Source organism: Molothrus aeneus, chromosome 3 (assembly GCF_037042795.1).
Source record: "Molothrus aeneus isolate 106 chromosome 3, BPBGC_Maene_1.0, whole genome shotgun sequence".
Taxonomy (NCBI): Eukaryota; Metazoa; Chordata; class Aves; order Passeriformes; family Icteridae; genus Molothrus; species Molothrus aeneus.
In genome coordinates, this window is record NC_089648.1 from 102425554 (window position 1) to 102447366 (window position 21813).

At 40.6% G+C, this 21813-nt stretch overlaps 1 protein-coding gene and 2 long non-coding RNA genes across 3 annotated transcripts in view; 2 read left to right on the top strand and 1 right to left on the bottom strand.

The window, feature by feature from the left end:
* Nucleotides 1-11172, bottom strand: part of GPR63 (G protein-coupled receptor 63) — a 29018-nt gene extending 17846 nt beyond the window's left edge. The window contains exon 1 of the mRNA XM_066547509.1: nucleotides 10860-11172. The gene's annotated coding sequence lies outside the window, so the exon portion shown is untranslated. The remainder of the gene's footprint in view (nucleotides 1-10859) is intronic.
* Nucleotides 11173-11438: 266 nt separating this feature from the next.
* LOC136555020 (uncharacterized) lies at nucleotides 11439-16588 on the top strand. Its single transcript, XR_010783417.1, has 3 exons — nucleotides 11439-11481; nucleotides 12921-12992; nucleotides 16565-16588. It is a non-coding gene; the product is annotated as an uncharacterized lncRNA (long non-coding RNA).
* Nucleotides 16589-18446: 1858 nt separating this feature from the next.
* LOC136554131 (uncharacterized) lies at nucleotides 18447-19523 on the top strand. The gene is made up of 2 exons (XR_010783286.1): nucleotides 18447-18581; nucleotides 19193-19523. It is a non-coding gene; the product is annotated as an uncharacterized lncRNA (long non-coding RNA).
* Nucleotides 19524-21813: the final 2290 nt, after the last annotated feature.

Here is a 21813-nt window from a genome sequence, read left to right on the forward strand (position 1 = left end):
CAGTAGTAAGTTAGGGATTTTCACACTATTTTATTTCTCTACTAAAAGTAGAGAAATAAAAAACCAAAAATCTGAAAAAACACATACCTCCAAAAAGAACAACAAACCAACAAAAAAAAAAACCCAAAAAACAAAACAAAACAAAAAACCCCCAACAACAACAACAAAAAAACCAAAAAACCCAAACAAACAAAACAAACAAACAAAACAACAACAAAAAAACCAAAAACAAACCACTGAAAAATTAAAACATCCCAAATCTCTCCAACCTACAAAGTATTACCTTACCAGAAAGGTGTAATCCATTAATTCCTGTTGTCTTCCACTTTGGTAGCTAAAGATCATATTTCCATACTCAACCAAAGGCTGTTTAAATATGCTCAACTAATGAATTTTGCAAATAATAACAATGTTTCTTCTGTTACAGAGAAGTTTATTCAGTCTCTCTTTAGACATGAAATTGAACCTGAGACAATACCGTATGGAATTTATCATCCTGCAACCAGAATGGCTCTGAATAGCATAAATGTAACATATAATTGTAACATATAATTTCTAATTTAATTACAGCTACTCAGTAACAGCTGAAAAATTCAGACCAAGGGAGTTGTACCAACCTTTTAAAACACACAAAAGTTAGAAATAACTCAAAGTTATAGGCATGACTTATAGGAAAACAAGTGCAATGACATCTGCCATGAGACCAGAAAACGAAACCCTTGTCTCTATGCTCTCTGTAAACCTCTTTACAGACCATAATGATACTGCTGAAATTAACATTATTCAGCCTAAGACATCCAAAACCAACTCACATAAAATCAGAAGTGATGCTTCTCCTGTATTTCCAGCTCAGGAGAAAAAAAGAAAAAAAACCTCTTTATTGACACCTTTCTCATGGGTCCTACTGCTCCTTCCACCACACAATGAGCACAGAGAGAGTGACACAGGAAGATTCAAGGTATCAGGAGCAACCAGCCACCAGGACAATTAAACCTGCTCAGTTCCAAAGCCCCTCAGCAAAGGCGTGATTTTAGAGGAAAGGTCATGATTTACATGCCATGAAATTCTAGTCTGTGCCTAGCAACTGTTCCAGTGAAAAGACAGTGGCAGATCCTGATCTGTATGCAAACTGACAGCACTCAGTTGTCAGTACAAACCCAATAAATCCAGTCATTTGACAATCACGGAGGGAAAAGTTATAGTGCTTTAATGCCATCTCCACAAAGACCTCTGTTGCCTACCTGGCAGAAAAGACCAGAAACAGTTCTCTCAAATGTACTCTAAATAACAGTTCATATGCTGCATGTTGAGAAGGTTTTACAGTGCTGGAACAAAGACACATTTTCAAGAATGTGTTTTATTGGAAACAGTTTAATTTCAATTCACAACACATAGAATGGAAATTCTACCAACCACCTGTACATACTTGAAAACCTTCCTTAGCCTTCCACTTCATATTTAGCTTACAAACTATCTTTGCTTGACAAGTTCTTACCATTTTCAGTCTTATCAAGAGCTCTCAAGACCTTTTTGTTACAGAAGTAGCTAAGGCAAATTTCTGAAGCTCCACAGACTGAACCATTGCCTGTCCTCCCAGTCCACCTTATCAACAGGAGAGGTTGCTGTCTGTCCTGCAGGCTCAGCTTACTTAAGTCTTTATCTATTAGCTGCATGCTTAGCTAGAATGGCTCAGGTATGCTTGCCCTTTTCACTGATAAGGAAAGAAAAACCAAAAACACCACCTCTGATGTATCAGTCATTAACCCTGGTCTGGAAATCTGATACATTTTCATTAAAAGCACTAGGAAAAAAAGAGCCAGGTATTTTCTTGGGCACAGCAAGTATCAAAACCACAACTCAATTCCCTTGCTCTGAGCAACCTCATGTATGTGTATCAAATAGCTATAATATATATGTTTATACATGAAGTTCAAAACCTGTAACTTCACCAGGTCTGTAGAAGCTCTGTTCTTTCCCAAGTACTCTGAAACAACTCAGCTCACTTCCTTATATCAGTTTTTCAGTCAGACCATACTGCTGCCAGGTCTTTATACACTGTTACCTATCCACTAGTCAGTAGTTTGAATTATTATTTTAGAACCTGTGTCTCTGTACAGCTTCTGTCCATTTTCTAATTCCCATAGCAATTTTTTGTTCAGTGACCCACATGCTAGGTAGTGTGAGTGGGAAGTTAAGGTACCTTTTGTAAATACTAATAAAGCAATGAAAATTAATGAACCATAAAATACAGGAAATTAACTTCTCATCACATCATCTAGCAACCCACCTAAAAGAATTTAAAATACCAGCTTCAAGCAGTCTGATATTCTAGGGACACCCAGTTGCCACTTCATTTATAGTCTGTTTCCTTAGCAACACTATAATCCATCTGGCTGCAGAAAGCTAAATTCTCAAACCATATCCTCCCGTACACCGGAAATAGGCTCAAAACCATTTATATTTTAAACAGTCATCGTGATTACTGAGCATATAAATGAATCTGAAAAGGCAATAATGTCCTTAAAACACACACACAAGTTCTCACTGCTCTAGTTTGAAAAGCTGGTTCCCATACTGAGAATATCTTCCACCAAGAGTTTCAGAAATGAAAAGACTTCATCTTTGTTTCACCATGTCCAGCTGAAGAGGCCTTTAGAATTGCACCTGGTCAATCAGTTCTCTTAAGATTTTTCAAAGAGAAGTAATTTGCAAGACTTAGGATGCAATGCCATTAGTGATGGCCAAAAAACTCCTGATGAAAGTTGATCACATTATAAAGTAGAAGCCACTTGTCTTAGAAGTACTTACTCTTCAACTTTTTGCATCTAAAACTATGAACATCATCTATACAAACTAAACTAAAAATCCAGTCCACAACAGTAACGGTGTATAAATAACAGGGTGAAAATATTCAAGATATCCAGGTGAAGAACTGGATGGTAACTAGCAATTTCCCAATGAAACTGGATAACATCAGACTTTCTATCACAGATGAATGGATACAACTTAAAATCACAGAATGCATCTTAAACATACACCATTTTGCATGAATTTGGCAACTTCAACCTTGCAAAGTTATGTAGAATAGAACCACCACTGCCTCTATCTCAAAGGCTCATCAACAGCAAGCCAGTCTTTAATCCACAGATTAAATCCACTCTGGCATGCAGTGAACCATTTCAGTTCTTCATAACTTTGCATGACTCAGCTGTACAGTGGTGGCACACAAGTCCTCATTGCTGACCTGCTGACAGCAATGAAGAGAGATTTGAGCAGGCTGAGCATTGAACTGGGTAGCCCTTTTGGGAATGTGTGACAAAATTGGTAAGTGCTTATCAATATGAAGCCCCTACCTCAGACCTTAGGGAATTCCATTTCCTTTAAATCATTTCCTTCCAGCAGCTGGTTTTACACACACCATCCCCCTCCTCCTTTTCTTCCTACTAGGCCTGAGACTGATCCCACCTAATTCAACACAGTTTTGAGGTAACCACATAAGCTTACTCAGCAGTCAGACAGAACATGCATTTCTGGAAAGTGAATTCACCTAAATAATTTCATGTACCTATTTTATTACTCTTCTTTTGTAACAGTACTGTATATGAACACCTCTGGGTACCTATAATGGTCTGCACACATCTGCCTGAAAATCTGACTCAGGATTCCATATAAGAGTAGCATAATACTTAATAGGTGCATTCTGCAATTCTGTAGTTTCAGCAAACTGCAGAAATTGCCCTGTCAACAGCTGACACCAGCCTCCCCAAGGAGTGATTCACCAGGCCCCGCTCCCTGGAGTTCAGATGCTGAGATCCTCAGTGTGCTCTGGAGCTTGCCAGGATCCCACAAACACTGTAACTGAATCAAGATAACCCATCTTTCCCAACATTTCAGAAGCATGAAGTCTTGGAAGACCACCAAAGCGACAGGTGAGTCTCTGAACCAATGCCTAATTCACACTCATTTATGCTGGCATCAAGAAACAAAGAATCTGATTGTTTATTCAAATAGCTACATATCCAAGAACAGAGACAGACTTTGCAAACAGTGCAGAAAAACCAGAGAGAATATTCCAGGGCTATTTTATTTTCAGCCTTGCTGAAAATAGCTTGAAGTATATCACCATATTGGCACTGTACCATGAAGATGCTTTTTCAAGTCTATCATTTGTGGCAGCCTTGAAAACACATTTAATCCAGTTCATTTGGATCTAACAGTTTAACAGCATAAGTGCTATTACCTGAGATTTCATGCTTTGATTTGATATCTCCAGAAAAGATGAATGCAGTCGGAAATTGCCTTCTTATCAAAATGAATGGAATGGAGATGGGAAAACACTCCTAACTTCAGTCAGCAAATGCACTCAACCCCATCCCTATTGCCATAATAAATGCAATGGAAATTTCTGACAGCAGATGCAGATGTCCCAATATCAGTAATGCATAGTACAACTTCTCCCTGTTATAAATACTCTCAACATGCCTTATGAGTCATTATTAAATATTGCCAAATTTCTTTTAAATGTCACCTCCTTATCATAACTGACACACTTGGAGCTTGAGCAGACATGCTGAATGAATTCAGTTGTGTAAAGGACAGAATTAGCTTTTCTCAGCTCTACCAACTCACAAACCCTTCAAACTAGAAATAAGGCATGTGGTGGGAGGCCCTACTGCAATTCAGTTGATTTTGCTTCAAAAATAAAGAGGAAGTTCCTTTGCAGGCCACATGATTTTCCCAGAGTACTCAAGCATATGAAGGTCTGGGGTACTAGTGGGCATGTGTGCACTGTTGAGTGAATGGAAGCACAAATACACCACACTCATTTCTTCTACATTTCATAACGTGTCATTGGCTAGATGTGGGAAGTTTGGATTTTTGTTTGGAGATTTTCTTTGGTTCTTCAAGTCATTTTGGTAATAGGATGAAGCGCAGGAAATTTGGGTATGAATTTTAAATCATTATTTGAAGTCTATATATGCAAAAGCATATGCACATATAGTTAGTAATATCAAAATATGTGTATATGATGTACAGTGCTTTTAAACACAAGTCTCACGTAAGACTCAAGAAAATGGTCTAGAGAAAATTCAGAAGTGACAACTGACAAAAGAGTCAAAATCAAAATGATCACGTAATAAAAGGCTTGTTGGAACATCTACTGAAAATAAGAACTTAATCAAGATATATAATGTGTTTCCAAATTACATTTCAAGTCTTTGACAAAAAGAAAGTAATCTCTATTTTTCACAAGATATCAGTCTCTTTCTATCATTATACAAAATGAAACTTGTACAATCCTTTGAAAGGGATAATTTTATGAACTACACTACTGATGTGGAAAACGAGTAGCAATAACCACTTCTAAGTAGTAGCAGGTTTTGAAGTTCTAAGATAGCATTAGAAAGATAGGATTATTATTTCACAATTTGCATGAAAAACACGTTTTTTCTTCTGCTTTGTTGCACAGTTTTCCCCTTGTGCTCAAAGCAATCAAAACCGCTTGTTTGTGAAATTTTCTGCCCTCGTCCCATCACTTTTTGCCTTTTTGAAAGGCAGGATAACGGGCACAAGACAGTAGGGTAATGAAGATAATTTAACTTTTCCTGAAGAACTAGGATACAGAGATGAACATCACCACAAAAGAAATACATATTGAGGTTAATTATTAAGCATTCAGAATTGACTGCAAGTAAGACATGTGATCATATATTGAGCAATGACAAGAAAATAAAGGACTGGAAAGGTGCTCACTAAGGATTAACCTTGCCTTAACATAGCTGGATAGAAAGGCTAAGAGCCATTGAGACTAATGATACAAAGCAGAGAGACACTGAGCAAATAATAGAGCCATAGGTAGAATAAACTACTTTCTGAACAGGCTCATTTTCTCCCCACTGATTGTGCCTGAAAGGCTAGTTGAGACTACTTCAGTGTCAATGTAGTACTCTGTAGATCATTTCTAACAGACCCCTCAAAAGTAGTCAGTGGGTTTAAATTTGCTATGCAGGGGGTCCATACAGCTAATAAGGTGGAAAAAAAAAATCACAGGATGACAAAGCTGTGTTTCAGAAGTCCAGCTTGAAGACTTAAATTTACCTCCTAAACCACTGGCATCTATTCACTACACACAATGAGGTAGTCACCTGATGGAATATACAATGCACGGTCATGTGAGAGAAAGGAGAAATTCCAAACATCTCATCTGATTCAAAAAGCAAGGCTAGCAAAAGACTTATTTTGCCCCCATAAACAAAAAAGTAATCCAACTGATTTGATCAGCCTGTTTCTGAATAAGGTGTGCAACCGTGGCTGGAACAGAATTGGTTTTTATGTACTTGGCCAAAGTTATCCATATTCCTAACAGAAAGTGAGCTACTAAGCATTAGAAAAACATCTGTTGCTTTTAAGAGCACAAGAACCTCATTCTTCTTGGAGGTTCATAGCAAAGGACTAGGACAACTGACACAAGCTACAGTATGGTAACTTCAATTAGGCCTTAGGGAAAAAACTTCAGTGACAGTGGTCAAACACTGGAACAGGCTACTCACACAAACTGTACAATTTCCATCCTTTGTGATTTTCAACACTCAAGTGGACAAGACCCTGAGCAACCTCATTTAACTTTCAACCAGACTCATCTCTGAGCAGAGGTGGCCTACATGACCTCCAGAGGTCTCTTCCAATCTCAGTTATTCTGTAGTTCTGTGCCACAGCCTCAGTTCACCTAGGTTATAGAGTGATTATTTCCTCACTACAGCCTGCAAAAGCCAAGCACTGGGTCTGAAAGCCAGTTTCCACTTTGTTTTCTAGACCTGATCTGCTTGGCCAGTTCACCTGACCCATGCAACTACAGGGCTGCACTCTAGATTAGGACAAAATAGTCACACTGGACACATCAAGTGACTAGCAACTACAATTTATTAAACCAACAAAGAAAAGGATGTATCAGAAAAATGTAGAAAGCAGCAGGGCAATAAGATTGCCCAGGAAGAAAAAGGTAAGTAGAATATTGCAGGGAAAACAACAGTAAAGTCACCAGACAGACTCGCCCACAGAATGGGCAGCCAACAGAATTGGAACTGGGCATCAAAGCTTCAAGTCAGTTATATTACATTACATAAAAAGTAGGAGGGTTATTTCATAACAAATGTCTAAAGGCTGCTATCTCTCTTAATTGTCAATCCACCTATGGATCGTGACCTACCGCTACATTTTAGACAGTTACAGCTGAGCTGGCATTTAGAGATTCTCACTTGGCTAATGATATCAGAAATTATCAAAGATACCCCAGGAAAAAAATACATCTTTTGCTTCTATTTCTTTTAGGGATAAGGAAAAAAAAAGCACTGAGAAAATTACACCCAAAACTACATCCAAAAATTATGTTAAAAAATTAGTCAAGCTCTGAAGACTTGAGAAGTAGCAGTTAAACCCTGTGACTTCAATTAAACCCTGTGACATAGGCTTTAACTACGTGACTTAATTCTGCTTATCCACACAGAATCCATCTTCTTTTGGAAGGTCACCAAGACAAACAAGAGTTCAAAACCTTGCTTTCTTCACAATTATTGTATGTCACCATGTTACATTTCATCAACATGATTCAAGCCTTGCTTTAGTAACTACAAGGAGGAGAAAATCCAGGAGAGATGCAAAAGTCATAACCAGTCACTAATTTTGGTTGCCTTATTCGAGGTGCAAAGCATTCTGAAAAAAACTGGGTCCTAGATAGTATAAGGCACAGTTCCCACAGGCCACATCAGCATTACTTCAAAGCTTTAAATTTCTAAACTCTTCTGTGCTTATGTGGTCTTGATAATATTCTTTTAAACACAGCTTGTGTATAATAAACATCTAGATTGAGGTAAATTAGGTTACAGTTATGCAAGAGATTTCTCAAAGTGCCATTCAAGCCAGTGGGACTCCTCAGATACCTCCAACACTATTTAAGTGTACTACACCTTACTGAAACAGTGCTTTTATACAGGCAAGGAGAAAAAAAAAGATAGTTCACCTTTCTCCTAAACTACACACAGAAATAGCTCAATATTAAGAATTGTATTTTATGAGGTTTAATTCTAATGAAATCAACAGGAATTTGACTGTGCCAAGCTGCCTGTTTGGGAAAGTACTTTAGAGCATTAACCCAGTCCCATCACATACTTCAGGCTTACATAAGTATCTAAGTATTAACCTCAGCTGGAAATGAGATGGTTAAGCAATTTCACTATTCAAGTCCAAACTGTGCTACTATCTAGGTTAGCAAGATAAAGGTTGACAACACATTACAGAGATAAAAAGTACACCATTCTATTAAAGTATTTTATATGTCTATGAGAGGCAGCATGATCTGACAATTTTTGACCTGAATTCTGGATACTACAAGCAGTATTTCTTAGATACACTTCCTCTTGCCTCACCTCATTTTTAACAACTAAGTCTGACATCCTTTGAAGCATTAAAAAAAAACCCAAAAAAAGAACAAACCCAACTTGCTCTGCCCAACTTGCTACTTGTAGCAAAATAATTATGGAAGTTCCATGTGACTGCAGGCCAAGGACCTTCACATCTAGCCATCAGGACTGCTTATGGACATGCATTGCCCTAGGAGTACATTCCCAGACAACCAGAACAAGTCATGTAAGCCTCTTATGGACAAGTGGGAAAACCACCAAGCCTTCACCTACTCCATCTTCAACCACATGCACAAGCAGAGAAAAAAGGAAGAAAGCAGTCCTGGCACTTCTAAGCAGCTGACTCTGAAAAGCAGCATTTTATAGTGCCAGAGATCCTCAATGCAGGGAAATTAAATCTCTACCATTGAGTACAGAGTTAAGGGAGGCTACCTGCAGATAGACAATGCTACAGATAGACTATGGCCACACCAGTAAACCCAGCAATGCCAGGAATCGCTCCCTGGAGATGAAATTCACACAGACTGCTGAGCTGCCACACACCAGCACAGCATTCTTCTAACACAGGGCAGCTACAGGTCTCTCATGCAAATTTCCTGTTCTGGAAGGCAAGAGAGTTAAACAGCATTGACAAGGGCTAACCTACAGCACTTAGCTTCAGAACCAGAAAATGGTCTTGGGTGCATTCCATTAACTGCAGAGAAGCAATCACAGCCTCTCCAAGCTTTATGTGCTACTATTCCTAGAGGAATATTTTAGAAGTGGCAGATGCAATGATGAAGCACACAAGCAATGCCTGATCAGCAGCACCTGACAAAAGTCACCTACGCATTGTAGCACACAAGAAGAAAATTAGAAACTTGGAGAGCTCATCTTGCCTTCTTCCTGTTTCCTCTGAGTAGGCAGACACTGCATGTGAACTAGTAATTTCCAGAGTCTCATTTATTTTCTCACTTAACAAAAAAAAATTTTTATACATTTAGAATATGTTCTTACAGTAAGGCTTCTTCTAACAAAGGAGTAAGGTAGAACAGCTAAGAGAATGTACTTTAGAGTGCTGATCATTTGTCAGTAGATATTTCAAAGGGAAGTTATTTAGAAATTACTCTACTTCTAATTATTAGTCATTACCAAATTTGCTTCTGTAGACTAAGAATGTCTAGTGGGTCTATACTGTTATGCTGGAGCTACAGCAACATTGGTGAATACACTTTTATAACAGATAACAAAAACCCCCATTTTTGACACCTGACAATACGCAGGTATTCCATGTTACCAATCTTGAAACAATTTCTTTGACATTTCTTTACATTTTCAGTTAACTTGAAATGGTCTATTTAAAACTGCCCTTTTCATAATCTGATGCCTCTGACGCCTTTGCTCTAATGTGCAATATGTCCCACAGAAAATGCGTTACGTAAAACCCATTTGCCACTGCTTAAGCATTCATTATCCATTTCAGTAAGGATAAACAATTTTATTTAACAAGCTTCTTGGGCACAGATCAAACTTTCCAGCCGTGCCTGGCTCTGACCATTGAAAATTCCTACGTTATCTGTATTTTTCTGTAAATCAACTGTTCCCTTTGAAAAGTGTTTTTGTTAATTTACAAGAAGAAGTGTTTTTGTTAATTTACAAGAAAAAGTTTATTGTACGCTTTGTTATATACATATATATGTATATATACATATCTATATATATCTATATATCTATACCAGTACTGTATCATTTGACTTTCACAAAACAAGTTTGGAACATCATGTGGCACACCCAAACAAAAACTACATACGCTTTTCAGTAGATGAAAAACAATCAAAACCCAGCGAGGCGTTTCTATTTCTTATTTGCAGGAGCGACACGCACACACACCGTACCGACACCGGCGGGCTCAAGAGTTGAGCAGAAGCAGCAGCCAGATGAGCAGGTGACAGCAAGCATTCAGCTCCCCCGTGCCTCTGGGCAGTGTCCCGGAGAGCAGGTCGCGGGAGCCAGGGTGGTGGGAGCCCGGCCGCCTCCCGGGACGGAGCCCCGGCCGGAAGCGCGGCCCCCGCCCGCCGCCGGGGGAGGAGGCAGCCCCCCACAGGCGGCCCCACGGGCCCCGGACGCGGCCGAGCGCGCCCACCCGGCTCCGGCAGCGCTCCTGCCCCCGCTGCCCGCCGACGGCTCCGGCGGCTCCGCCGGGAGAAGAGACGCCCGGTGCCCACGCAGCCTCCTCGGGGCGCCGACCCCCGAGCAGTCCTGGCCCACGGGCACGGATCCCCGGGGCTAGGACGCCGTCCCGGTGGTGGGACCGCGGCCGGGGGAAGCGGCACAGCCGCGGGCGCTCCCCAGCGCAACTCTCTCCGCGCTCCCGCCGCCCGTCCCGCCGCCCTCGGCCGGGCGGAGCAGCAGCCGGTCCCGCGGAACAGCCGCGGCGCGACGCCGCCGCTCGCCTCGCCTCACCTCACGGTGTGGCCGGAGCCCTGCGGAGCCCGGCGCAGCACAAGCCCGGCCTGAGCCCATCCCTCCGGGAAGTTTCCTGCCATCACAGCGGCCGGGGAAAACAAAAGCTTCAGAGCCGGGAGCAGGAGGAGAAGGAGGAAAGGCAGCGCAGGCAGAGAAGTGAGGGGCATTGCTCGCCCGCCGCGTCGCTGCCCTCGGCTACCGACTCCCGCGGAGGGCAGCCCGCTCAGCGCCGCCTCCCCATTTGCTTCGGCGGCGGCTCTGCTGCCCGGGCAGCGCCGCGGAACCGGCGGACCGCGGAGCAGGCGGGCGAGGCAGCGCCTCCCCCGCTTCCCTCCGTCCGTCCCTGCCCGCCCGCCGGCAGCACGCCCCGTCCCGCCCGCCGCCGCCGCAGAGCCCCGCCCGCGCCGCGGCTCCGCCTCCCGGGGGCGCGCGCACGCTCCGGCCGAGCGGCTCCCGCCGCCCCCGGGGGCCGTGGGCGCTTCCCGGCGGAGCGGCCGCGCCACCCCCGTGTCCCGCGGGCTGGGCTCAGCAGATCCGCAACCGCCCCGTGCCATTTCTCATCGCCCAGCGCCGAGCAGGCTGTTCCTGTAAAGTTGAAGGCGTCTCCTTAAAAATCCAGGTAAAAGATGCTGAGGAGCAGGATTGGCAAACGTAGAGGAGCGCCAAGCCTCCTGCCGGGCAGGTACATAAATATGGTATGCGCTTAGTGGTACTGCAGTCCTGGTGTACATAAAGGGAAAATTAATTAATTTCTAAGCATGGCTTTACTACACAGAGTTGTTCCAGCTGATTTTTAAGGACCAACACAAGGCGTTGTGTCTCCTCGTTGTCCAACCAGCTGACTTGGTAAGGAGGATCTTCCAAATAAGATGTAGTTGCAATGCTAAGGTTGTATAGTATGTGGCATTGGTAGCCATATCACTTCCAAACTGGGATAGGGTGACTCCTGATTCTGAGAAGGGCAAGGTCATAGATGGTCATTTCAGGCCAAAGTCTACATGGCTCAGGGTAGCTAATGTAGTTTTAAGTAATTGTTTTAATATATTAGTATGTATTAGTGCCAAGACTCACTATATCATACTAAATGGCTATAAAAGGATGCAAACTCATACGAAAGCTATCTTTTCTTACAAAGCCTGGTGTCTAAAGGAAGAATCTTTCACTATCCCTATTCCTATTCAAAGTGCATTTACCTGATTGCCAGCAAACACCTTTCTCTCTACATCAGATTGCAACTGCATAAAGCAGACTCAGACCATTAAAGAAGAGAATAAGGAAGCTTCTCGTTCTCCAAAATGGATCTGTTAAGCACACAGCTGATGGGACGTCAGCAGAATGCTAGCAGCTACATCTAATCAAAGCACTGATACTGCTTTGATTTTTGAGGAGTTCAACTCTTGATTGAGTTCAGCAGCCCTGCACCCACAAGGCTATGGCTGGGAACTGCAAGGCAGAGAAAAAGCAATTCTTTCTGTCTTCTTTACAAAATTCTTGACTGAGTAAAATTATTTCTTTATTCTTAAATTTTCTTTTACAAATGGGTGTGAGCACTATTTTTTGGTTGCAATTTCCCATCAGAGTCAAGTTCAGTTCTCATCACTGTTAAGTTCTGCTGCTCATTTTGAATGCTAAAGACCTAAAGGAACCTGTGGGCTTTGTTTTTTGGGATGCACTCTGAACTCCTGTCATCTGAAATAGCCACAACTAACCTGCCCCGCAGGGGCTTCTGATTTGTCTTGCTGTGGTTGAATAAAGTTTTCAAAGGGTTTTTCTGGCATAGGGGAGACATGATATATTGATTCAATTTGAAAATCCTCAGATATTATCACTGCACTCCATCTTGTGGAAGAGAAAACAACATGTTTTTAAATGATTCTGTAGTGGTTTGAGTAATTAAACCTGACAATGTTTGGTTCGTACTGCCAAAGCAAAGAACTACATATAGCAATGGATATGAGAAGTTGCTTAAGTCTTAATTTGCCTAATTGTACCCAGTGGATTTCTGTAAATGTCCCTTGATTTTAGATATGAGCTTCACATATTCTCTGTTTTGGAAAGGAGCTTTAGGAAAGCATTCGAAGAGCCTAATTTGAAAAGTGGAACTGAAGAAGAAAAGACTCTGCTTCCTAGGTGAGGCTGCCAAGGAGCACTCCACATTTGGGAGAGATTTGAGGATTGGCAATATGTGGCTGGAGTGAAGACTCTGCTAAGCAAGATTGCTCTGTAGGGAACTTACTGGGTTTGGGGTTTGGTCTGTGTGGTTTTGGTGGGTTTTTGTTACCCCTGTATTAAGTACAATAATCCAGTTGTATCTGGACACTGTTTTGAGGAACACTGTCTTACCCAAGGGAAAAAAAAAAGAAGTGATGAGATTCACTCATGTATTTCTGAAACTGCCTTTCATGGCTTGTGACCTTCTTCCCCTTGATGTCTAGTGCTGCTTTGGGAAATCAAAATAGGTATTGAGGCAACAACTGTGAACCATAGCAGGGGCATAGTCATACATACCTGTGTCTGACCAGATTCAGAGAAAATTGAAAAACTTATCTGAATTCACTGCTAGAAAAAGGTTAACCTTATAATAGTTGCCCTAGGACAAGCTTGAAGATAAAGCCATTTAACTTTAATGAATAACTTAAAATACAAAGGGCTAGTTATTCTAACTGTTCCTGGGGCAGAAGCGAAAAGGTTTTATTGAAAAAAGCCTGTAGAAAAGCTTAGTCATTCAGACCTAAAGAAGCAGGGGAAAACAGGTCTTGCATGGGAAGGATTTAGGAGAAAATTCTGTTGTACAAATGAGAATCCTCTGAATTACCTCACCCCAGAAGTAGGTTCCACAAGGAGACTGAACTTAATTAGCAGCCATGAACTATTCTTTTCGTTTTCTTTTTCTTTTTTTTCTTCCTCATAACTCTCCAATTTCTTGCAGTAGCAGCAATGAAGCACTGGCCTTTCCTGTATCATTTACCAGGGAGGGGGTTGGACAACAACTTGCTGAAGGCTGGTGTGCTTTACTGCTCCAGACTGAGCTGCCTAGTAAGGTTGAACTGATCTAACTAATGCCTCAGTGCAAACAAGGCCTTGAAGGTGGAGTGTCTATGTCTACTATTCTAATAGTGGAGACAGGTCTCATTAATTCCTGATGTATACTAAAGGCAGGCAATCTTCATTGCCTACAATGTTTGTTAGCCTTTTCCAGACTCCTTGGTCATTTTCCTAAAGCAATGACTCACTACTCCATCACTGCACTGATTACATTAAATCCTTATTATTATTACAATGAAAGTAACATAACGTTTATGTTAATTCACTTTGTGCGCAACTGCCAAAATTCTTGTAACAGTCCTCAGTTAAAAGAAACCTACACAAGCATTTTGGCATTATTTAGACTCTTTCAGATTATATTTTTCAATATTGTAGGTAAAAACTTGGAGCAAATAACCAGACCTATTGGTGAAACCACTAGTATTGTGTGAAGGGAAATCAGGACATTACTGCTCTTGAGCATCTACTCCACTTCAGCCTCACAGATTCATTTTGTTTTCTTACAGAACAAACCAAGAGTAATGTTGGGGCAGGGGTAACAGGGAAGATTTCCCCAAAATGAAGTCTACTTTTTCAAAGTATTCAACATGGATGATAAAACAATGAAGTTGTTTGGGGTTATTTCCAACAGTAGCAAGAAAACATGCAAATGAACAGAACAAAAGTCAGATGTTAAGCGAATTTATATTTGCATTTATTTGATTAAGCAGAGAGTTGTACACAATCCCAATAGAGTCTTGAGTTTCAAAACTGCCTCTGAACTCTGTGCCCAGGAGTGTAGAGATTTCAAAATGTAGTTTCTGCTATGTGCAACATAAAAAAAAAAAAACCTTATCATCCTTTTTGCCTGCTTTTTTCTTTGTAATGGAATGAATTTGAAGACATGAAAAAACACAGTATAGTGTAACAAGGGAGAGACAGTACTGAGGTCTGACCTTTGTGAATTATTCATGTGCTTGAAGTTACACAGGTATTTTGTTCTGCTTACCACAGTAACTGGAGCAAGGGAAGAAAGACTGGGTGAGTAAGGATTATAGTGGAAAAACAGGCTGCTATTTTGAAATGGAAATTTATGGCATTGACCTGAGCATTGGTGCAGAAGGCTGGCGAATTGGAGCTCAGTTTGAAATGTAGCACGAAAATGCTTTCACACCTTTTGTCTAGAAAAATTAAATCCTCTAGAGCTGTGTTTGCAATGGAGCACATGTCAACTAATCATTTCCTCACAGCTTCATTACTTGTTTTCTATCCTGTTTTCAGTCTAGAGGAAGAGAGAAAGAGAAAGCATGCCAACAAATTTTTTTCTCATTGCCAAGCAAATATGAGATAGTTTAGTATACAATTTCAGGTATTGCCATACATTCAGAGTCTCTTGTCCTCTTTTGGCCATCTGACTGCTATTGAAGTAATTCCTCTTTTATTTCTTATAACAAAGATGAAAAGATGGTCAACAAACCTCCCAAATTCACCTGCCTCTCAAAGGCCATTTGCTGCTTCAGCTGCTACTGTTTGCCTTTGAAGCAAGATAAACCAAAGCTCTATTGCATCTGTGCACCATCCACATCAGCACAAAAGGAATGTTTTGAGAAAATTCAGCGTTCAATTTTCAGTCTACAAGACCCTGTAATGTTTGGGCTGTAACTTAAGTAACTTAAATCCTTCAGTAATTATAATAATTTAAGGAGCTTGGGGAAGTAGAGGACACAGCACAGAATAGACTCCAATGTGATATTTTGCTCTTATTTTTTTTGCTCAGTTCTGAGAACCATGTATATTCATCCCACATCCTAGTTTTAAGAAAGGAATTCATCCCATATCCTGGTTTAAGAAAGAGACTCACAACACTTCTCTTCATTTGAACTCTCCCATAGTAGAACCAGCAAACTTCTTCTTGCAGTTAATATGCTGCACAGGGAGGCTACATCCAGTATTGCTGAAACTGATAAACTCTTTTTAATTTGTTTCCTTTTGTTCTGTCATACAGGAACTAGGGGCAAATAATATTTCCTGGATTTCCTAGAGAGAAACTATAAACTTCTTTCCCCTCTCTCTGCCCTCCCCTCCTCCCAGTTCAGTGTTTCCCATGCTTCCATGATTAGGGTGTAATAAAAGAAGTGTAGTCTTTTTCCCATTCCAATTGCATCTGTGCCTGGGTTTGGAAATTTGCTATTGTGTCACTTTCAGCCTAAATTTATATCTACTTCAGTTACTTGATATAATTTTCTGTAGAATCTCTATCATACATATTGGTATCTCTGTTTCAAAACAGGTTTTTTTTTTTTTACTGATAACATAGGAATTAAAATTAGCAATGTTAGTTTTCAGCAAATCCTTTGGGATCCTTACACTACAGACAATCTAGTGAAACTGGCTGGAATGATTTTCCAATGTTTTTGTGAAGGAGAGTATTTACAGTGTAGTGACTGAGCGTGTCCAGTTTTTTATTCAACTACACTCTAAGAAAAGAGTAACAAAATAGGACTTCTGCCACAAGCACCTTTCTCTTGTGATGGCACAGATTTGTTAATCTAATTCTGTGTGTGTTAGAATTGTTGCCATACATTCATCAGCAAATTTGACTTTTAGAAGAGGCTAGAAGTGAAGATGGACAGCATAGATGATGTTTCTAATAAACATTTTCTTTTCTTTTTATTCAGAACCAAAATCAATGCCCCATGAACCTCATCTTATGAAGTTACCGTTATAATAAAAGAGGTTTCTGAACTGAAGGTCAATGACAAATCCTTCACAGATCCTGCAGTTAAATAAAAATAATGGTGAAAAACTAATTTATCATTGAAAGAATATAAGAATTTTACTGAGATGTTGCACATAAGTTTTACTTCTCTCTTCGAAATAGTTGCTACCCTATTTTAATTGCACCTGGGATTATTTAAGTTTTCAAATTCTCTGTAAGTTCTCTTTGTCCTAAATATGCCATACCAATTTTTGAGCAGCACTAGTAACTCAAGAGTGATTTTCACCTTTGGAGGCCTTTACAATTCACACCCCTCAGAGAGGAAAAAAATGTCCTAAGAAACATCCATGAGTGAAGAAAATGCCCTATTGAGTTGGACTGTGGTTCTTTTTTTCTCAAAGAGTGGCAAGAGACCTTAGCACACATCAGGTATTTTGAGTGTACATCAAATGCCATCTCTCTTCCACATTTACTCATTGAAGTTCCTGCTGTGCTTTTCCCTCTGCACTTTTTATTTATACACTCCCTTACCAAGACCCTTTCAAGTTGCAGAATCTCTTCATTAACAGCTTCCAGGTCCTGTTGGTTGTTCGTGTCACCAGAAGAGGGAAGCTGGATGGAGGGATCCTGGTGACAGTGGAACCTGTGTATGTTCATGTCATCATTCTCCCACATCTCCAGGCAGAGCAGCACTGGGCAGCATCCACCTGCTCCTTGGTTAACCTTCAAGAAGTGATGAGTGATGTCTGGGTTTCTCTGCTTCATGCCCTCCTCCAGTTCCTAGCTCTGTATTTTCAGTGCTGTAACTCTTCCCTTTCTATCATTTGTTGTTGTCTATTTTTGTCCTTGTTTTCATTACCTATAGCCCTCTCCTTCCCTTGGGGGTCTTCAAAGTTTTGCTTATACAAAATTCTGTTTTTCTAAACAGAAAAGTAAATAGAAACAGCAGCAGTAGGAGAAACTATTTACAGAGTGCACACAAGTTTGGACACCATCCTCAAACTCTTTTCTTTGTACTCCCCAAGCTTCTGTGGCTCTTACAAAGGTAAATCCTTGCCTAGTCCTTTCACTGTCCTTTTCTTGGACTTGTTGTACATGAACTTACCTAATTCCTGTCCAAACTTATTGCTGGGATCTGCTTCCACAACATCTTTTGGCAGCAAGTCCAGAAATACGCTAGCCACTGTAAAGTAATGTGTTCTTTTTAGCTGTTTTAATTTAATTCCACTGAATGAGCCTAACTCTGAAATTTGATGAAAAATATTCATCCTTATAGCCACCTTCATGATTTCATAAAGCTTGAACAAGTTTCACCACTGCCTTCTCCCAGCTGAAAATTTTTGAGTCTGATCTCCTAAGACAGCCTCTCCCTTTAATCCCTTTAATAATTTCAGTTTTCTTCTGTGTATCTTCCCTACCTTTTTCATGTCCTATTCCAGATATTGAGACCAATTTCTTTTTAGGTCCTGTGAACTTTTACCATCTTCTGTATAATGCATGAACATGACTATTGATCCCAGTGCTGTAAGTCTTCCAAAGGAACAGCTTTACCTGGAGTGAAGAGGAATTCTTATTTAAATAAGCTCAAACGTATCTTTGTTATAAGGTAGATGAGGTGAAAAAACAGTAGGTTCCAGCTAGGAAGACAGTAGAGAGAGCAAATTTGGATTAGTACCTGAGACCTAAGATTGAAAAGTCAGCTGCTTATTTTGGGGCTGGTTATCTCCATGCTGAGTATGGAAAGAGGAGAGGAACAGGTGTTCCTTAAGCATCATTGAAGTCTTCATAGATTCTGGGGTTTTTTCTTAATTTCATTTCCAATTTTTAGATGCAGAAGTGCCAAAAGTAAACAACTGGGAGAGGTCTTTATCAGAGACTTCATGATATTGAGCTGTTTGTATGTGTATGTGTGGAGATATCTCTCATATGATGCACTCTTTGACTTGAAGGCCCTGCAGTAGAGCTCAAACAAAGAGGTAAAAGAATTTTTTTAAAAAATCAATTTCCTTAAAGTAATTGCTTTCTAGAAATGAGACATTTTGCATATTACATTTTTCTTGGCACATTAGCTCTTGTCAATTCACTATTCATATAAAATAGCAATGTAGGGCACCTGTAAAGGCAATTGCACAGACAGCAGACTGTTCTTTTATAAGGTTCTTTGCTGTTTTAGTTTTGTATTTTAAAAATCCAGACATTTAAAATCCCATTTTTTAACAAATAAAAGAAAGTACTGTCTTTTGGGGGTTTTTAGGGCATATTGTAAAATATCCAAAGAATACATAAAATACCTATTTAAAAATTAATATTTTCACACTGTTCTATTCTTATGAATGCTGATTACTGGAGAGGAAAGGATTGGTAATGTGAAAGCCCTGTGTCCTTTTAAAGCACCTCTGTGTTATGAAAAGTAAACAAGTTTGAAGAATGAACCTTTTACTAATGATCAGCATACCCTCTCCATTTTTGTATTTAAATAGACCAGCTGACACCAGATTTTTTTTTTTTAATGCAGGGAGGCAATGATTACAGCAAAGTTGTGTTTTAACTAAAAAACTTGATAAAGCCATCCTTTTTTCAATTTCAGATCATGTCTACTGAAGCATATTTCTCTGGATTGCTCTACATAAAGTCCTTTATAGTATTATGATTGATGCCTTTAAGTACACAGGCAGTGAGATGGCAATCACCAAAGAGGGAGAAGAGCTATGAATAAATTTAGAACGTTTCTAATAATCAGAAGAATCAGGTTCTGGAATAGTTTTTCAGCAGAAGTCTTGGTGGGATGATCTTTCAGTACAGAGATGACATATGTGATTTCTAGCTCTGCCAACTTAATCGCAAGACTGTAACACAGCCTGCAGTCTTTATTTCTTGTGCAGAACCAAAAAATAAAACCCCCAATCCTGAATTCCACAGCCTAAGCATCCTGCTGTCTGTGTGGGACATAGCTGCATTTCTAATTTAGGGATTGAAAGGAAAAAAAATCCACATTCTTGTCCACTGCACCTTGCCTGTGAGCTCTTCCTGAGCTGTGGATTATTTAACGTAACTTTTGTGAAAGCATTGGTGGAAGTTTTAGACACGATTGTTTTTCTGCTGGAGGGCACTGCCATCAGAGTAGAGCTGGCAGAAAGGCTCATACAAGTATGAGTTTCTTCTTTTCTTCAGCAAAAGGTCAGCCAAGATTAGATCAAAATACATTAAACAGTAGGTTAAACTATGCCAGCTGACTTTGTGCAGAAGTAGATTAGGAGTGCCCACAAAGGCCATTCCACAGCTGAGCTCCAGAGGCAAGTGAACTCAGAAGGAAAGGACAGCTTCTGCCATTTCTGTGGTGACTGACACAGCTCAGTAGCTGTATCCATGCAACCAGTTATTTCTGCTTCAATCTGAATTACAGTCTCCTTGCAGGGAGGCCATTGAAATATTAGGCTTGTAACATTTCTGGACAGGTTGAAAACGCTGTGCTTCCAGATATATGCATTCTGAGATGCTTTCCTGTGGTGCACTGAGAAATGCCTGATAGATGGAAGGAAAAATCAAAGGGCAATACAGACTTTTGCTTGCTTCCTTGCTGCCCTGATGCCCATTTCTTCTTGGCCTGTTGGGATGGTGCTGTACCACACTGCTGGTCCTTGCAAGTGCTGAAACACTGCTGAAGGGGTGCTTGACACCTTGACCAATGAAAGTCAGTAGATCTTTACAGGAGCAAGAAGTAAGAAACGTACCAAATGATAACATCTACTTTCCAGCAGTGAGTGACTTATGAACTTCCTAAACCACTTGTTCTTCCTAGGAGTTACATCCCAACTGCTGTGTTTATTAACTACACATGAACTTCTACTTCAGTGTTGATTTTTTGGGATGTTTTTCTGCTTTGTTTTAAATCTACTTACGCTTTTGACCTCTGTAACATCTCATGGCAATGAGTTCCACAATTTAATTACACATTAAAAGAAGGACTTGTTTGCAGGACTCGCAATGCACTGTAGCTACACATTTCTCAAAGCCTGTTTGCCATTTTAGTGCCCTTGTTGCAAAATTCCAGCCTACAGGGACACACAGAGAAACTAGAAATGGAAAAGGTCTGTTGTATCACAGTGTTAGCTCCAGCTTTAATAGAAAATGTTTCAGTCACAGCTTGACATGATAACATCAGTGTACTTAAAAGATACAGCAGGTCTCAGAACAGTCTGCAGGGTGTGAAAACAAAGACTTCTACAGCCTCCAGGGTGTTTTTCCTCAACAGAATGAATAGGGCAGGATTCATTCAACAAGGCTAGAGCTGCTGTGAACATCTCTATTGGAATAATTGATATTTTGAGGAGTTTGTCATTTTCCTCACCACTGTAGTTCTAAAGATACTTCCTGTCCTTCTTAAACAGTTGCTAGACTAACACTGTGTGCATTTCCTTGTATAGGTAGTACAGAAATTACATTAATGTATTAATGAACCACAGATTGTAAGTATCTTCATGGAGAATACAGTTACTTTTCCATACCATAAACATTGGTTAAAGAAGAGGCAACAAATTGGTGACATTTTATCACAGTCAGTCTAGAAGTAGATCTCAGTCTTGAAACAATGAAGGTAGTAACTCACTATGGCAATTTTCTAAGAATTATGCAGTGTAGTAAACCCCATAGATTTAGGAAAAGCACCATGGAGGATATGAACAATAGGAATGCTGAAACAGCAAAAGAAAATTCCTGTTTTCTTGTCCTCCACCCCTTAACCTACCTCTGTAACCCTATAAGGCAATGTCATGTTAACCCCTTACCCATTGGTCAAGCTTGGATCCTTTCCAACCCTATAAAAGAAGCATACTGTACCCCATTAGTTGAGAAAGAAGAAGAGCAGAGACCCTTCACGGACCTCCCCAAATAAAGCCATCTTCGTGGAACAGCCTGCGCCTTCTCCTTCTCCTCTCTCTCCGTCTGCTGCAGCCTCAAGCCCAGGGCACCACTACCTAGCAAGCAGAGCTGAAATCCTGAGAGCTTGCAATCACTATAGAGCTGATAATCACCATGCTTGCTGGATGGTAGCCCTGCGGCCTTGGCATGAGCGAGCGAGCTTCGGGCACCCGGTCCCTGCCCAGGGACTGAGCTCCTGAGCCCTAGTGCTCTGCATTATGATAAGGCCAAATAAGAGGCTTTATTAAAGTGGCGTCCCAACTACTTCGGATTTGGACCCCCCCAGAGGCG